At 48.9% G+C, this 18,204-nt stretch overlaps 1 long non-coding RNA gene across 8 annotated transcripts in view; it reads right to left on the bottom strand.

Annotated features, from left to right (window-relative positions):
• The window catches only part of LOC127958090 (uncharacterized), a 90,127-nt gene that overhangs the window by 25,681 nt on the left and 46,242 nt on the right, over nucleotides 1-18,204 (bottom strand). Inside the window, exon 1 of one of the 8 annotated variants that reach the window (XR_008153963.1) lies at nucleotides 3,098-3,452. The exons of the other annotated variants lie outside the window; for them this stretch is intronic. This is a non-coding gene — a long non-coding RNA (uncharacterized LOC127958090). Of the gene's footprint in view, nucleotides 1-3,097; nucleotides 3,453-18,204 lie in introns of those variants that run through there. 8 annotated transcript variants of the gene reach the window in all.

The raw sequence follows: 18,204 nt of genomic DNA, 5'->3' as shown, positions 1-18,204 counted from the left end.
CTATATCTCTGCATCAGAACATCGTACAGACATGGCGGTTGGATTTTTTGACTCATGCTAGCACACTGGACTTCCAACATGCTAGTCATGCTAGCAGTGATTAGCTACATGCTAATAGTGATTAGCTAAGTGCTCAAATGGGCTAAGAACTCTATAATAACTACATAGTGACCATCTGTGACAACTACCAACCACCTAGTAACATCATAGCAACCACCCAGGAGACCATAGCAACTGCCTAGCAACCAGCCAAAACACCCTAGCAACCGCCTAGCAACACCTTAGCAACCACCCCAAGTACCGTAGCAACTGCCTAGCAACCACCCAGGTTACCATAGCAACCGCCCTAGCAACCACCCCGGGTACCCTAGCAACCGCATAGCAACACCCTAGCAACCGCCCCAATTACCCTAGCAACCGCCCTGGGTACCTTAGCAACGGCCCTAGCAACCATCATGGGGACCCTAGCAACCGCCCTAGCAACCACCCCGGGTACCCTAGCAACCACCCTGAGTACCCTAGCAACGGCCCTAGCAACCATCATGGGGACCCTAGCAACCGCCCTAGCAACCATCCCGGGTACCCTAGCAACCACATAGCAACACCCTAGCAACCACCCCGATTACCCTAGCAACCACCCTGGGTACCCTAGCAACGGCCCTAGCAACCATCATGGGGACCCTAGCAACCGCCCTAGCAACCACACCGGGTACCCTAGCAACCAAATAACAACACCCTAGCAACCACCCCGATTACCCTAGCAACCACACTGCGTACCCTAGCAACGGCCCTAGCAACCATCATAGGGACCCTAGCAACCACCCTAGCAACCACCCCGGGTACACTAGCAACCACCCTGAGTACCCTAGCAACCATCATGTGGACCCTAGCAACCACCCAGGGTACCCTAGTAACCACCATAGCAACCTCATTGCAACACCCTAGCAACAGGGCGCAGAGTTTTGCCACTGCAAGCACCACTCACATTTTCTTCAGGAAATGTACCTTCTAGTGTTACTATTACTATCCGCCTTGACAAAACTTTGGCACGCTACTCCTCCCGCATTTTTTGTCACAGACCCATGAATGAGGTGTCAAATCGTGCGGGATATTGAGGAGAGGTGTGCTATGACTTTTCTAAGCAATCGGACTTATGATAATCGTACACCGGGCGAAGAAAATGTGTGAAAATATCCCATTGACTTAACATTGGAAAAACTATCTGACATCATATCTTTGGATCAGAAAGTCATAGAGGCTTGGGAGAGGGCTCTTTTGACTCGGCCTATCAAGCAGTCCATAAGTAGTGACATAACAACTTCATATCCATGCCCTAGCAACCAATTTTAGCCCCCTAGCAACTGTTTAACTACATTTAAAAGCTGTATCTCAGCAAAAATAACTATATAGAAACACTGGCTTGGGCTTTTTGCATTCAGGCTGGTAAATAATCTTTAAATATCACCCCATAAACTATATAGTCACACCATAGCAACCATATAGAGCACCCTAGCAACCATGTAGCAATATAAATCCTTCTATCTCTGCTTCAAAACATCACACAGGCATCATGGGTGGCTACAGGGCGAAGAGTTTTGCCACTGCAAGCACCACTCACATTTTCTTCAGGAAATGTACCTTCTAGTGTTACTATTACTATTCGCCTTTACAAAATTTTGGCACGCTACTCCTCCCGCATTTTTTGTCACAGACCCATGAATGAGGTGTCAAATCGTGCGGGATATTGAGGAGAGGTGTGCTATGACTTTTCTAACCAATCGGACTTACGATAATCGTACAGCGGGCGAAGAAAATGTGTGAAAATATCCCATTGACTTAACATTGGAAAAACTATCTGACATCATATCTTTGGATCAGAAAGTCATAGAGGCTTGGGAGAGGGCTCTTTTGACTCGGCCTATCAAGCAGTCCATAAGTAGTGACATAACAACTTCATATCCATGCCCTAGCAACCAATTTTAGCCCCCTAGCAACTGTTTAACTACATTTAAAAGCTGTATCTCAGCAAAAATAACTATATAGAAACACTGGCTTGGGCTTTTTGCATTCAGGCTGGTAAATAATCTTTAAATATCACCCCATAAACTATATAGTCAGACCATAGCAACCATATAGAGCACCCTAGCAACCATGTAGCAATATAAATCCTTATATCTCTGCTTCAAAACATCACACAGGCATCATGGGTGGCTACAGGGCGCAGAGTTTTGCCACTGCAAGCACCACTCACATTTTCTTCAGGAAATGTACCTTCTAGTTATTATTATTATTCTTCTTACTTCTTCCGTACAAAACTTCGGCGCGTAACTCGTCCCGCAGTTTTTGTCACAGACCAACAAAACAGGCGTCAAATCGTGCGGCCTATTGAGGAGAAGGGTGCTATGACTTTTATAAGCGATCGGGCGTACGATTTTCGTACAGCGGGCGAAAAATCGCCCGAAAAACGTCCCATAGGAAATGCATTACGGAAAACTTTGACAGACCGTAGCTCCAAGAGAGAATTTCGCAGAAACATGTGAATCACCACATTTGGAGAGGCTATCAGGCTGTGCGAGAACATACCCCGCAGTGGGGTATAAGTTGTACCCCTGGGGCGCAAGGGCCCCCCAAATTTGCCCCATAGACATATTATGGTGAGGGATCGCCCATGAAACAGTGTGTTTTTCCTACTATGGGAAATTACATAGGGATTTTGTAATGTGCATAACTCAGGATCACAGTGTCATAGAGACAAGGGGGTGGGCTCATTTGAATCAGGCAACCAATCAGAATCTCAGGATCATTATGCAGCTATCAAGCCACGCCCTAGCAACCATATAGAGCACCATAGCAACAAGCCCCATAGACTTCCATTGAAAAAGATCAAATGAATAACTTTGGATAGAAGTGTCATAGAAACATGAGGGTGGGCTCGTTTGACTCGGGGCAGCAAACGGCCAATCATGTATCTCCTTCAAGACAACCTAGCCACGCCCTAGCAACCATTAAGAGCTACCTAGCAACCCAAAGTATAGAGAGATATCTTAACATCTGAAAGACATAGAAGCATGGGGGTTGGTTTATATTAGCAAGCGACCATTGGAGTATCATCATTGGCAGCTGCCAGGCCACTCCCTAGCAACCAAACACAGTACCCTAGCAACCGTTTTGCAAGATCTATATCTCTGCATCAGAACATCGTAGAGGCATGGGGGTTGGTTTATATTGGCGAGCAGCCTCGGAGTATCACCATTGGCAGCTGCCAAGCCACTCCATAGCAACCAAATGAAGTACCCTAGCAACCGTTTTGCACGACCTATATCTCTGCATCAGAACATCGTACAGACATGGCGGTTGGATTTTTTGACTCATGCTAGCACACTGGACTTCCAACATGCTAGTCATGCTAGCAGTGATTAGCTACATGCTAATAGTGATTAGCTAAGTGCTCAAATGGGTTAAGAACTCTATAATAACTACATAGTGACCATCTGTGACAACTACCAACCACCTAGAAACATCATAGCAACCACCCAGGAGACCATAGCAACCGCCCTAGCAACCACCCCAGGTACCCTAGCAACCACATAGCAACACCCTAGCAACCGCCCCAATTACCCTAGCAACCACCCTGGGTACCTTAGCAACGGCCCTAGCAACCATCATGGGGACCCTAGCAACCACCCTAGCAACCACCCCGGGTACCCTAGCAACCACATAGCAACACCCTAGCAACCACCCCGATTACCCTAGCAACCACCCTGAGTACCCTAGCAACGGCTCTAGCAACCATCATGGGGACCCTAGCAACCGCCCTAGCAACCACCCCTGGTACCCTAGCAACCACATAGCAACACCCTAGCAACCACCCCGATTACCCTAGCAACCACCCTGAGTACCCTAGCAACGGCCCTAGCAACCATCATGGGGACCCTAGCAACCACCCCTGGTACCCTAGCAACCACATAGCAACACCCTAGCAACCACCCCGATTACCCTAGCAACCACCCTGGGTAGCCTAGCAACAGCCCCAGCAACCATCATAGGGACCCTAGCAACCGCCCTAGCAACCACCCCGGGTACCCTAGCAACCACACCCTAGCAACAGAGGGGCGAGTTTTGCCACTGCAAGCACCACTCACATTTTCTTCAGGAAATGTACCTTCTAGTTAGTGGTGCTTGCCGGAGGCAAGGCACTACTATTATTATCTCACATACTTATTATTATTTTTATTATACTAGATTCGTACAAATTTCGGCGCGTAACTAGTCCCGCAGTTTTTGTCACAGACCAACGAAACAGGCGTCAAATCGTGCGGCCTAATCGGGAATGGTGTGCTATGACTTTTATAAGCGATCGGGCGTACGATGTTCGTACACCGGGCGAAAAAACGGGCGAAAAATCGCATAGACAATGCATTGCGGCCAACTTTGACGGATCGTAGCTCCGAGAGAGAATTTCGCAGAAACACGTGAATCTCCACATTTGGAGAGGCTATCAGGCTGGGCGAGAACATACCCCACAGTGGGGTATAAGTTGTACCCCTGGGGCGCAAGAGCCCCCCAAAATTGCCCCTAATACAAAGTATAGGGAGGACTTTTCCTGCTATGGGACATTACAAAGGGATTTTGTATTGAACATAACTCTGGATCACAGTGTCATAGAGACAAGGGGGTGGGCTTATTTGAATCAGGCAACCAATCAGTCTCTCTGGATCACTGTGAATCTATCAAGCCACGCCCTAGCAACCAATTAGAGCACCATAGCAACAAGCCCCATAGACTTCCATTGAAAAAGATCAAATGAATAACTTTGGATAGAAGTGTAATAGAAACATGAGGGTGGGCTCGTTTGACTCAGGGCAGCAAACGGCCAATCACGAATCACCTTCAACACTACATAGCCACGCCCTAGCAACCATTTGGACCTCCCTAGCGACCAAAAGTATAGAGATATATCTTAACATCTGAAAGACATAGAAGCATGGGGGTTGGTTTATATTAGCAAGCAACCATTGGAGTATCATCAATGGCAGCTGCCAGGCCACTCCCTAGCAACCAAACACAGTACCCTAGCAACCGTTTTGCAAGATCTATATCTCTGCATCAGAACATCGTATAGGCATGGGGGTTGGTTTATATTGGCGAGCAGCCTTTGGAGTATCACCATTGGCAGCTGCCAAGCCACTCCATAGCAACCAAATGGAGTACCCTAGCAACCGTTTTGCATGACCTATATCTCTGCATCAGAACATCGTACAGACATGGCGGTTGGATTTTTTGACTCATGCTAGCACACTGGACTTCCAACATGCTAGTCATGCTAGCAGTGATTAGCTACATGCTAATAGTGATTAGCTAAGTGCTCAAATGGGCTAAGAACTCTATAATAACTACATAGTGACCATCTGTGACAACTACCAACCACCAAGTAACATCATAACAACCACCACAGTTACCATAGCAACTGCCTAGCAACCACCCCGGGTACCCTAGCAACCACATAGCAACACCCTAGCAACCGCCCCAATTACCCTAGCAACCACCCTGAGTACCCTAGCAACGGCCCTAGCAACCATCATGGGGACCCTAGCAACCGCCCTAGCAACCACCCCGGGTACCCTAGCAACCACATAGCAACACCCTAGCAACCACCCCGATTACCCTAGCAACCACCCTGGGTACCCTAGCAACGGCCCTAAAAACCATCATGGGGACCCTAGCAACCGCCCTAGCAACCACCCCGGGTACCCTAGCAACCACATAGCAACACCCTAGCAACCACCCCGATTACCCTAGCAACCACCCTGGGTACCTTAGCAACGGCCCTAGCAACCATCATGGGGACCCTAGCAACCGCCCTAGCAACCACCCCGATTACCCTAGCAACCACCCTGAGTACCCTAGCAACGGCCCTAGCAACCATCATGGGGACCCTAGCAACCGCCCTAGCAACCACCCCGGGTACCTTAGCAACCATCGTAGCAACCTCATTGCAACACCCTAGCAACAGAGGGGCGAGTTTTGCCACTGCAAGCACCACTCACATTTTCTTCAGGAAATGTACCTTCTAGTTCTTCTTATTCTTCTTCCGCCAAAACTTCGGCGCGTAACTAGTCCCGCAGTTTTTGTCACAGACCAACGAAACAGGCGTCAAATCGTGCGGCCTAATCGGGAATGGTGTGCTATGACTTTTATAAGTGATCGGGCGTACGATGTTCGTACACCGGGCGAAATTTCGGCCGAAAAATCGCATAGACAACGCATTACGGCCAACTTTGACGGATCGTAGCTCCGAGAGAGAATTTCGCAGAAACATGTGAATCACAACATTTGGAGAGGCTATCAGGCTGTGCGAGAACATACCTCGCAGAGGGGTACAAGTTGTACCCCTGGGGCGCTAGAGACCCCCAAAGTTGCCCCATAGACATACTATGGTGCGGGATCGCCCATGAAACACTGTGTTTTTCCTACTATGGGAAATTACGTAGGGATTTTGTATTGAACATAACTCTGCATCACAGTGTCATAGAGACAAGGGGGTGGGCTCATTTGAATCAGGCAACCAATCAGACTCTCATGATCATTATAAAGCTATCAAGCCACGCCCTAGCAACCATATAGAGCACCATAGCAACAAGCCCCATAGACTTCCATTGAAAAAGATCAAATGAATAACTTTGGATAGAAGTGTCATAGAAACATGAGGGTGGGCTCGTTTGACTCGGGCAGCAAACGGCCAATCATGTATCTCCTTCAAGACAACCTAGCCACGCCCTAGCAACCATTAAGAGCTACCTAGCAACCTAAATCCAAAGATAGATATCTTAACATCTGAAAGACATAGAAGCATGGGGGTTGGCTTATATTAGCAAGCAACCATTGGAGTATCATCATTGGCAGCTGCCAGGCCACTCCATAGCAACCAAACGGAGTACCCTAGCAACCGTTTTGCACGACCTATATCTCTGCATCAGAACATCGTACAGACATGGCGGTTGGATTTTTTTGACTCATGCTAGCACACTGGACTTCCAACATGCTAGTCATGCTAGCAGTGATTAGCTTCATGCTAATAGTGATTAGCTGAGTGCTCAAATGGGCTAAGAACTCTATAATAACTACATAGTGACCATCTGTGACAACTACCAACCACCTAGTAACATCATAGCAACCACCCAGAAGACCATAGCAACTGCCTAGCAACCAGCCGAAACACCCTAGCAACCGCCTAGCAACACCTTAGCAACCACCCCAAGTACCATAGCAGCTGCCTAGCAACCACCCAGGTTACCATAGCAACCGCCCTAGCAACCACCCCGGTTACCCTAGCAACCACATAGCAACACCCTAGCAACCGCCCCAATTACCCTAGCAACCACCCTGGGTACCTTAGCAACGGCCCTAGCAACCATCATGGGGACCCTAGCAACCGCCCTAGCAACCACCCCGGGTACCCTAGCAACCGCATAGCAACACCCTAGCAACCGCCCCGATTACCCTAGCAACCACCCTGAGTACCCTAGCAACGGCCCTAGCAACCATCATGGGGACCCTAGCAACCGCCCTAGCAACCACCCCGGGTACCCTAGCAACCACATAGCAACACCCTAGCAACCACCCCCATTACCCTAGCAACCACCCTAGGTACCCTAGCAACGGCCCTAGCAACCATCATGGGGACCCTAGCAACCGCCCTAGCAACCACCCCTGGTACCCTAGCAACCACATAGCAACACCCTAGCAACCACCCCGATTACCCTAGCAACCACCCTGGGTACCCTAGCAACGGCCCTAGCAACCATCATGGGGACCCTAGCAACCGCCCTAGCAACCACCCCGGGTACCCTAGCAACCACATAGCAAGACCCTAGCAACCATTCAGATTACCCTAGCAACCACCCTGGGTACCTTAGCAACCATCATGGGGACCCTAGCAACCGCCCTAGCAACCACCCAGGGTACCTTAGCAACCACCGTAGCAACCTCATTGCAACAACCTAGCAACAGGGCGCCGAGTTTTGCCACTGCAAGCACCACTCACATTTTCTTCAGGAAATGTACCTTCTAGTTAGTGGTGCTTGCCGGAGGCAAGGCACTACTATTATTATCTCACATACTTATTATTATTATTATTATTATTATACTAGATCCGTACAAATTTCGGCGCGTAACTAGTCCCGCAGTTTTTGTCACAGACCAACGAAACAGGCGTCAAATCGTGCGGCCTAATCGGGAATGGTGTGCTATGACTTTTATAAGCGATCGGGCGTACGATGTTCGTACACCGGGCGAAAAAACGGGCGAAAAATCGCATAGACAATGCATTGCGGCCAACTTTGACGGATCGTAGCTCCGAGAGAGAATTTCGCAGAAACACGTGAATCTCCACATTTGGAGAGGCTATCAGGCTGGGCGAGAACATACCCCACAGTGGGGTATAAGTTGTACCCCTGGGGCGCAAGAGCCCCCCAAAATTGCCCCTAATACAAAGTATAGGGAGGACTTTTCCTGCTATGGGACATTACAAAGGGATTTTGTATTGAACATAACTCTGGATCACAGTGTCATAGAGACAAGGGGGTGGGCTTATTTGAATCAGGCAACCAATCAGTCTCTCTGGATCACTGTGAATCTATCAAGCCACGCCCTAGCAACCAATTAGAGCACCATAGCAACAAGCCCCATAGACTTCCATTGAAAAAGATCAAATGAATAACTTTGGATAGAAGTGTAATAGAAACATGAGGGTGGGCTCGTTTGACTCAGGGCAGCAAACGGCCAATCACGAATCACCTTCAACACTACATAGCCACGCCCTAGCAACCATTTGGACCTCCCTAGCGACCAAAAGTATAGAGATATATCTTAACATCTGAAAGACATAGAAGCATGGGGGTTGGTTTATATTAGCAAGCAACCATTGGAGTATCATCAATGGCAGCTGCCAGGCCACTCCCTAGCAACCAAACACAGTACCCTAGCAACCGTTTTGCAAGATCTATATCTCTGCATCAGAACATCGTATAGGCATGGGGGTTGGTTTATATTGGCGAGCAGCCTTTGGAGTATCACCATTGGCAGCTGCCAAGCCACTCCATAGCAACCAAATGGAGTACCCTAGCAACCGTTTTGCATGACCTATATCTCTGCATCAGAACATCGTACAGACATGGCGGTTGGATTTTTTGACTCATGCTAGCACACTGGACTTCCAACATGCTAGTCATGCTAGCAGTGATTAGCTACATGCTAATAGTGATTAGCTAAGTGCTCAAATGGGCTAAGAACTCTATAATAACTACATAGTGACCATCTGTGACAACTACCAACCACCAAGTAACATCATAACAACCACCACAGTTACCATAGCAACTGCCTAGCAACCACCCCGGGTACCCTAGCAACCACATAGCAACACCCTAGCAACCGCCCCAATTACCCTAGCAACCACCCTGAGTACCCTAGCAACGGCCCTAGCAACCATCATGGGGACCCTAGCAACCGCCCTAGCAACCACCCCGGGTACCCTAGCAACCACATAGCAACACCCTAGCAACCACCCCGATTACCCTAGCAACCACCCTGGGTACCCTAGCAACGGCCCTAAAAACCATCATGGGGACCCTAGCAACCGCCCTAGCAACCACCCCGGGTACCCTAGCAACCACATAGCAACACCCTAGCAACCACCCCGATTACCCTAGCAACCACCCTGGGTACCTTAGCAACGGCCCTAGCAACCATCATGGGGACCCTAGCAACCGCCCTAGCAACCACCCCGATTACCCTAGCAACCACCCTGAGTACCCTAGCAACGGCCCTAGCAACCATCATGGGGACCCTAGCAACCGCCCTAGCAACCACCCCGGGTACCTTAGCAACCATCGTAGCAACCTCATTGCAACACCCTAGCAACAGAGGGGCGAGTTTTGCCACTGCAAGCACCACTCACATTTTCTTCAGGAAATGTACCTTCTAGTTAGTGGTGCTTGCCGGAGGCAAGGCACTACTATTATTATCTCACATACTTATTATTATTATTATTATACTAGATCCGTACAAATTTCGGCGCGTAACTAGTCCCGCAGTTTTTGTCACAGACCAACGAAACAGGCGTCAAATCGTGCGGCCTAATCGGGAATGGTGTGCTATGACTTTTATAAGCGATCGGGCGTACGATGTTCGTACACCGGGCGAAAAAACGGGCGAAAAATCGCATAGACAATGCATTGCGGCCAACTTTGACGGATCGTAGCTCCGAGAGAGAATTTCGCAGAAACACGTGAATCTCCACATTTGGAGAGGCTATCAGGCTGGGCGAGAACATACCCCACAGTGGGGTATAAGTTGTACCCCTGGGGCGCAAGAGCCCCCCAAAATTGCCCCTAATACAAAGTATAGGGAGGACTTTTCCTGCTATGGGACATTACAAAGGGATTTTGTATTGAACATAACTCTGGATCACAGTGTCATAGAGACAAGGGGGTGGGCTTATTTGAATCAGGCAACCAATCAGTCTCTCTGGATCACTGTGAATCTATCAAGCCACGCCCTAGCAACCAATTAGAGCACCATAGCAACAAGCCCCATAGACTTCCATTGAAAAAGATCAAATGAATAACTTTGGATAGAAGTGTAATAGAAACATGAGGGTGGGCTCGTTTGACTCAGGGCAGCAAACGGCCAATCACGAATCACCTTCAACACTACATAGCCACGCCCTAGCAACCATTTGGACCTCCCTAGCGACCAAAAGTATAGAGATATATCTTAACATCTGAAAGACATAGAAGCATGGGGGTTGGTTTATATTAGCAAGCAACCATTGGAGTATCATCAATGGCAGCTGCCAGGCCACTCCCTAGCAACCAAACACAGTACCCTAGCAACCGTTTTGCAAGATCTATATCTCTGCATCAGAACATCGTATAGGCATGGGGGTTGGTTTATATTGGCGAGCAGCCTTTGGAGTATCACCATTGGCAGCTGCCAAGCCACTCCATAGCAACCAAATGGAGTACCCTAGCAACCGTTTTGCATGACCTATATCTCTGCATCAGAACATCGTACAGACATGGCGGTTGGATTTTTTGACTCATGCTAGCACACTGGACTTCCAACATGCTAGTCATGCTAGCAGTGATTAGCTACATGCTAATAGTGATTAGCTAAGTGCTCAAATGGGCTAAGAACTCTATAATAACTACATAGTGACCATCTGTGACAACTACCAACCACCAAGTAACATCATAACAACCACCACAGTTACCATAGCAACTGCCTAGCAACCACCCCGGGTACCCTAGCAACCACATAGCAACACCCTAGCAACCGCCCCAATTACCCTAGCAACCACCCTGAGTACCCTAGCAACGGCCCTAGCAACCATCATGGGGACCCTAGCAACCGCCCTAGCAACCACCCCGGGTACCCTAGCAACCACATAGCAACACCCTAGCAACCACCCCGATTACCCTAGCAACCACCCTGGGTACCCTAGCAACGGCCCTAAAAACCATCATGGGGACCCTAGCAACCGCCCTAGCAACCACCCCGGGTACCCTAGCAACCACATAGCAACACCCTAGCAACCACCCCGATTACCCTAGCAACCACCCTGGGTACCTTAGCAACGGCCCTAGCAACCATCATGGGGACCCTAGCAACCGCCCTAGCAACCACCCCGATTACCCTAGCAACCACCCTGAGTACCCTAGCAACGGCCCTAGCAACCATCATGGGGACCCTAGCAACCGCCCTAGCAACCACCCCGGGTACCTTAGCAACCATCGTAGCAACCTCATTGCAACACCCTAGCAACAGAGGGGCGAGTTTTGCCACTGCAAGCACCACTCACATTTTCTTCAGGAAATGTACCTTCTAGTTAGTGGTGCTTGCCGGAGGCAAGGCACTACTATTATTATCTCACATACTTATTATTATTATTATTATACTAGATCCGTACAAATTTCGGCGCGTAACTAGTCCCGCAGTTTTTGTCACAGACCAACGAAACAGGCGTCAAATCGTGCGGCCTAATCGGGAATGGTGTGCTATGACTTTTATAAGCGATCGGGCGTACGATGTTCGTACACCGGGCGAAAAAACGGGCGAAAAATCGCATAGACAATGCATTGCGGCCAACTTTGACGGATCGTAGCTCCGAGAGAGAATTTCGCAGAAACACGTGAATCTCCACATTTGGAGAGGCTATCAGGCTGGGCGAGAACATACCCCACAGTGGGGTATAAGTTGTACCCCTGGGGCGCAAGAGCCCCCCAAAATTGCCCCTAATACAAAGTATAGGGAGGACTTTTCCTGCTATGGGACATTACAAAGGGATTTTGTATTGAACATAACTCTGGATCACAGTGTCATAGAGACAAGGGGGTGGGCTTATTTGAATCAGGCAACCAATCAGTCTCTCTGGATCACTGTGAATCTATCAAGCCACGCCCTAGCAACCAATTAGAGCACCATAGCAACAAGCCCCATAGACTTCCATTGAAAAAGATCAAATGAATAACTTTGGATAGAAGTGTAATAGAAACATGAGGGTGGGCTCGTTTGACTCAGGGCAGCAAACGGCCAATCACGAATCACCTTCAACACTACATAGCCACGCCCTAGCAACCATTTGGACCTCCCTAGCGACCAAAAGTATAGAGATATATCTTAACATCTGAAAGACATAGAAGCATGGGGGTTGGTTTATATTAGCAAGCAACCATTGGAGTATCATCAATGGCAGCTGCCAGGCCACTCCCTAGCAACCAAACACAGTACCCTAGCAACCGTTTTGCAAGATCTATATCTCTGCATCAGAACATCGTATAGGCATGGGGGTTGGTTTATATTGGCGAGCAGCCTTTGGAGTATCACCATTGGCAGCTGCCAAGCCACTCCATAGCAACCAAATGGAGTACCCTAGCAACCGTTTTGCATGACCTATATCTCTGCATCAGAACATCGTACAGACATGGCGGTTGGATTTTTTGACTCATGCTAGCACACTGGACTTCCAACATGCTAGTCATGCTAGCAGTGATTAGCTACATGCTAATAGTGATTAGCTAAGTGCTCAAATGGGCTAAGAACTCTATAATAACTACATAGTGACCATCTGTGACAACTACCAACCACCAAGTAACATCATAACAACCACCACAGTTACCATAGCAACTGCCTAGCAACCACCCCGGGTACCCTAGCAACCACATAGCAACACCCTAGCAACCGCCCCAATTACCCTAGCAACCACCCTGAGTACCCTAGCAACGGCCCTAGCAACCATCATGGGGACCCTAGCAACCGCCCTAGCAACCACCCCGGGTACCCTAGCAACCACATAGCAACACCCTAGCAACCACCCCGATTACCCTAGCAACCACCCTGGGTACCCTAGCAACGGCCCTAAAAACCATCATGGGGACCCTAGCAACCGCCCTAGCAACCACCCCGGGTACCCTAGCAACCACATAGCAACACCCTAGCAACCACCCCGATTACCCTAGCAACCACCCTGGGTACCTTAGCAACGGCCCTAGCAACCATCATGGGGACCCTAGCAACCGCCCTAGCAACCACCCCGATTACCCTAGCAACCACCCTGAGTACCCTAGCAACGGCCCTAGCAACCATCATGGGGACCCTAGCAACCGCCCTAGCAACCACCCCGGGTACCTTAGCAACCATCGTAGCAACCTCATTGCAACACCCTAGCAACAGAGGGGCGAGTTTTGCCACTGCAAGCACCACTCACATTTTCTTCAGGAAATGTACCTTCTAGTTATTATTATTATTCTTCCGTACAAATTTCGGCGCGTAACTAGTCCCGCAGTTTTCGTCACAGACCAACGAAACAGGCGTCAAATCGTGCGGCCTATTCGGGAATGGTGTGCTATGACTTTTATAAGCGATCGGGCGTACGATGTTCGTACACCGGGCGAAATATCGGCCGAAAAATCGCATAGACAATGCATTACGGCCAACTTTGACGAATCGTAGCGCAGAGAGAGAATTTCGCAGAAACATGTGAATCACCACATTTGGAGAGGCTATCAAGCTGTGCGAGAGGATACCTCGCAGAGGCGTACAAGTTGTACCCCTGGGGCGCTAGAGACCCCCAAAGTTCCCCATAGACATACTATGGTGAGGGATCGCCCATGAAACAGTGTGTTTTTCCTACTATGGGAAGTTATACAGGGATTTTGTATTGAACATAACTCAGGATCACAGTGTCATAGAGACAAGGGGGTGGGCTCATTTGAATCAGGCAACCAATCAGTCTCTCAGGATCATTATGAAGCTATCAAGCCACGCCCTAGCAACCATATAGAGCGCCATAGCAACAAGCCCCATACACTTTCATTGAAAAAGATCAAATGAATAACTTTGGATAGAAGTGTCATAGAAACATGAGGGTGGGCTCGTTTGACTCGGGCAGCAAACGGCCAATCATGTATCTCCTTCAAGACAACCTAGCCACGCCCTAGCAACCATTAAGAGCTACCTAGCAACCCAAAGCATAGAGAGATATCTTAACATCTGAAAGACATAGAAGCATGGGGGTTGGTTTATATTAGCAAGCGACCATTGGAGTATCATCATTGGCAGCTGCCAGGCCACTCCCTAGCAACCAAACATAGTACCCTAGCAACCGTTTTGCAAGATCTATATCTCTGCATCAGAACATCGTACAGACATGGGGGTTGGTTTATATTGGCGAGCAGCCTTTGGAGTATCACCATTGGCAGCTGCCAAGCCACTCCATAGCAACCAAACGGAGTACCCTAGCAACCGTTTTGCACGACCTATATCTCTGCATCAGAACATCGTACAGACATGGCGGTTGGATTTTTTGACTCATGCTAGCACACTGGACTTCCAACATGCTAGTCATGCTAGCAGTGATTAGCTACATGCTAATAGTGATTAGCTAAGTGCTCAAATGGGCTAAGAACTCTATAATAACTACATAGTGACCATCTGTGACAACTACCAACCACCTAGTAACATCATAGCAACCACCCAGGAGACCATAGCAACTGCCTAGCAACCACCCCGGGTACCCTAGCAACCGCCTAGCAACACCTTAGCAACCACCCCGATTACCCTAGCAGCCACCCTGGGTACCCTAGCAACGGCCCTAGCAACCATCATGGGGTACCCTAGCAACCGCCCTAGCAACCACCCCGGGTACCCTAGCAACCACATAGCAACACCCTAGCAACCACCCCGATTACCCTAGCAACCAACCTGGGTACCCTAGCAACGGCCCTAGCAACCATCATGGGGTACCCTAGCAACCGCCCTAGCAACCACCCCGATTACCCTAGCAACCACCCTGGGTAACCTAGCAACGGCCCTAGCAACCATCATGGGGACCCTAGCAACCGCCCTAGCAACCACCCCGGGTACCCTAGCAACCACATAGCAACACCCTAGCAACCTACCCGATTACCCTAGCAACCACCCTGTGTACCTTAGCAACGGCCCTAGCAACCATTACGGGGACCCTAGCAACCACCCAGATTACCCTAGCAACCATCCTTGGTACCTTAGCAACCACCCAGGGTACCCTAGTAACCACTATAGCAACCTCATTGCAACACCCTAGCAACAGAGGGGCGAGTTTTGCCACTGCAAGCACCACTCACATTTTCTTCAGGAAATGTACCTTCTAGTTATTATTATTCTTCTAGATCCGTACAAATTTCGGCGCGTAACTAGTCCCGCAGTTTTCGTCACAGACCAACGAAACAGGCGTCAAATCGTGCGCCCTAATCGGGAATGGTGTGCTATGACTTTTATAAGCGATCGGGCGTACGATGTTCGCACACCGGGCGAAAAAACGGGCGAAAAATCCCATAGACAATGCATTGCGGCCAATTTTGACGGATCGTAGCTCCGAGACAGAATTTCGCAGAAACATGTGAATCACCACATTTGGAGAGGCTGTCAGGCTGTACGAGAACATACCCCGCAGTGGGGTATAAGTTGTACCCCTGGGGCGCAAGAGCCCCCCAAAAATGCCCCTAATACAAAGTATAGGGAGGGCTCATCCTACTGTGGGACATTACATAGGGATTTTGTATTGAACATAACTCAGGATCACAGTGTCATAGAGACAAGGGGGTGGGCTCATTTGAATCAGGCAACCAATCAGTCTCTCAGGATCACTGTGAATCTATCAAGCCACGCCCTAGCAACCATATAGAGCGCCATAGCAACAAGCCCCATAGACTTCCATTGAAAAAGATCAAATGAATAACTTTGGATAGAAGTGTCATAGAAACATGAGGGTGGGCTCGTTTGACTCGGGCAGCAAACGGCCAATCACGTATCTCCTTCAAGACAACCTAGCCACGCCCTAGCAACCATTAAGAGCTACCTAGCAACCTAAATTCAAAGATAGATATCTTAACATCTGAAAGACATAGAAGCATGGGGGTTGGTTTATATTGGTGAGCAGCCTTTGAAGTATCATCATTGGCAGCTGCAAGGCCACTCCCTAGCAACCAACCAGAGTACCCTAGCAACCGTTTTGCAAGATCTATATCTCTGCATCAGAACATTGTACAGACATGGGGGTTGGTTTATATTGGCAAGCAGACTTTGGAGTATCACCACTGGCAGCTGCCAAGCCACTCCATAGCAACCAAACGGAGTACCCTAGCAACCGTTTTACACGACCTATATCTCTGCATCAGAACATCGTACAGACATGGCGGTTGGATTTTTTGACTCATGCTAGAACACTGGACTTCCAACATGCTAGTCATGCTAGCAGTGATTAGCTACATGCTAATAGTGATTAGCTAAGTACTCAAATGGGCTAATAACTCTATAATAACTACATAGTGACCATCTGTGACAACTACCAACCACCTAGTAACATCATAGCAACCACCCAGGAGACCATAGCAACTGCCTAGCAACCAGCCAAAACACCCTAGCAACCGCCTAGCAACACCTTAGCAACCACCCCAAGTACCATAGCAACTGCCTAGCAACCACCCAGGTTACCATAGCAATCGCCCTAGCAACCACCCCGGGTACCCTAGCAACCACATAGCAACACCCTAGCAACCGCCCCGATTACCCTAGCAACCACCCTGGGTACCCTAGCAACGGCCCTAGCAACCATCATGGGGACCCTAGCAACCACCCTAGCAACCACCCCGGGTACCCTAGCAACCACATAGCAACACCCTAGCAACCGCCCCGATTACCTTAGCAACCACCCTGGGTACCCTAGCAACGGCCCTAGCAACCATCAAGGGGACCCTAGCAACCACCCCAGGTACCCTAGCAACCACATAGCAACACCCTAGCAACCACCCCGATTACCTTAGCAACCACCCTGGGTACCCTAGCAACGGCCCTAGCAACCATCATAGGGACCCTAGCAACCACCCCGGGTACCCTAGCAACCACACCTTAGCAACAGAGGGGCGAGTTTTGCCACTGCAAGCACCACTCACATTTTCTTCAGGAAATGTACCTTCTAGTTAGTGGTGCTTGCCGGAGGCAAAGCACTACTATTATTATCTCACATACTTATTATTCTTATTCTTCTTATAGATTCCGTACAAATTTCGGCGCGTAACTAGTCCCGCAGTTTTCGTCACAGACCAATGAAACAGGCGTCAAATCGTGCGGCCTAATCGGGAATGGTGTGCTATGACTTTTATAAGCGATCGGGCGTACGATGTTCGTACACCGGACGAAAAATCGGGCGACAAAACCCATAGACAATACATTGCGCCCAACTTTGATGGATCGTAGCTCCGAGAGAGAATTTCGCAGAAACACGTGAATCACCACATTTGGAGAGGCTATCAGGCTGTGCGAGAACATACCCCGCATTGGGGTATAAGTTGTACCCCTGGGGCGCAAGAGCCCCCCAAATTTGCCCCTAATACAAAGTATAGGGAGGGCTTATCCTACTGTGGGACATTACATAGGGATTTTGTATTAAACATAACTCTGGATCACAGTGTCATAGAGACAAGGGGGTGGGCTCATTTGAATCAGGCAACCAATCAGTCTCTCATGATCATTATGAAGCTATCAAGCCACGCCCTAGCAACCATATATAGCACCATAGCAACAAGCTCCATAGACTTCCATTGAAAAATATAAAATTAATAACTTTGGATAGAAGTGTCATAGAAACATGAGGGTGGGCTCGTTTGA

The sequence above is a fragment of the Carassius gibelio genome, chromosome B5 (assembly GCF_023724105.1).
Source record: "Carassius gibelio isolate Cgi1373 ecotype wild population from Czech Republic chromosome B5, carGib1.2-hapl.c, whole genome shotgun sequence".
Classification (NCBI taxonomy): domain Eukaryota; kingdom Metazoa; phylum Chordata; class Actinopteri; order Cypriniformes; family Cyprinidae; genus Carassius; species Carassius gibelio.
The sequence above is the reverse complement of the archived record's forward strand: the minus strand, read 5'-3'. Positions and strand labels throughout refer to the sequence as shown.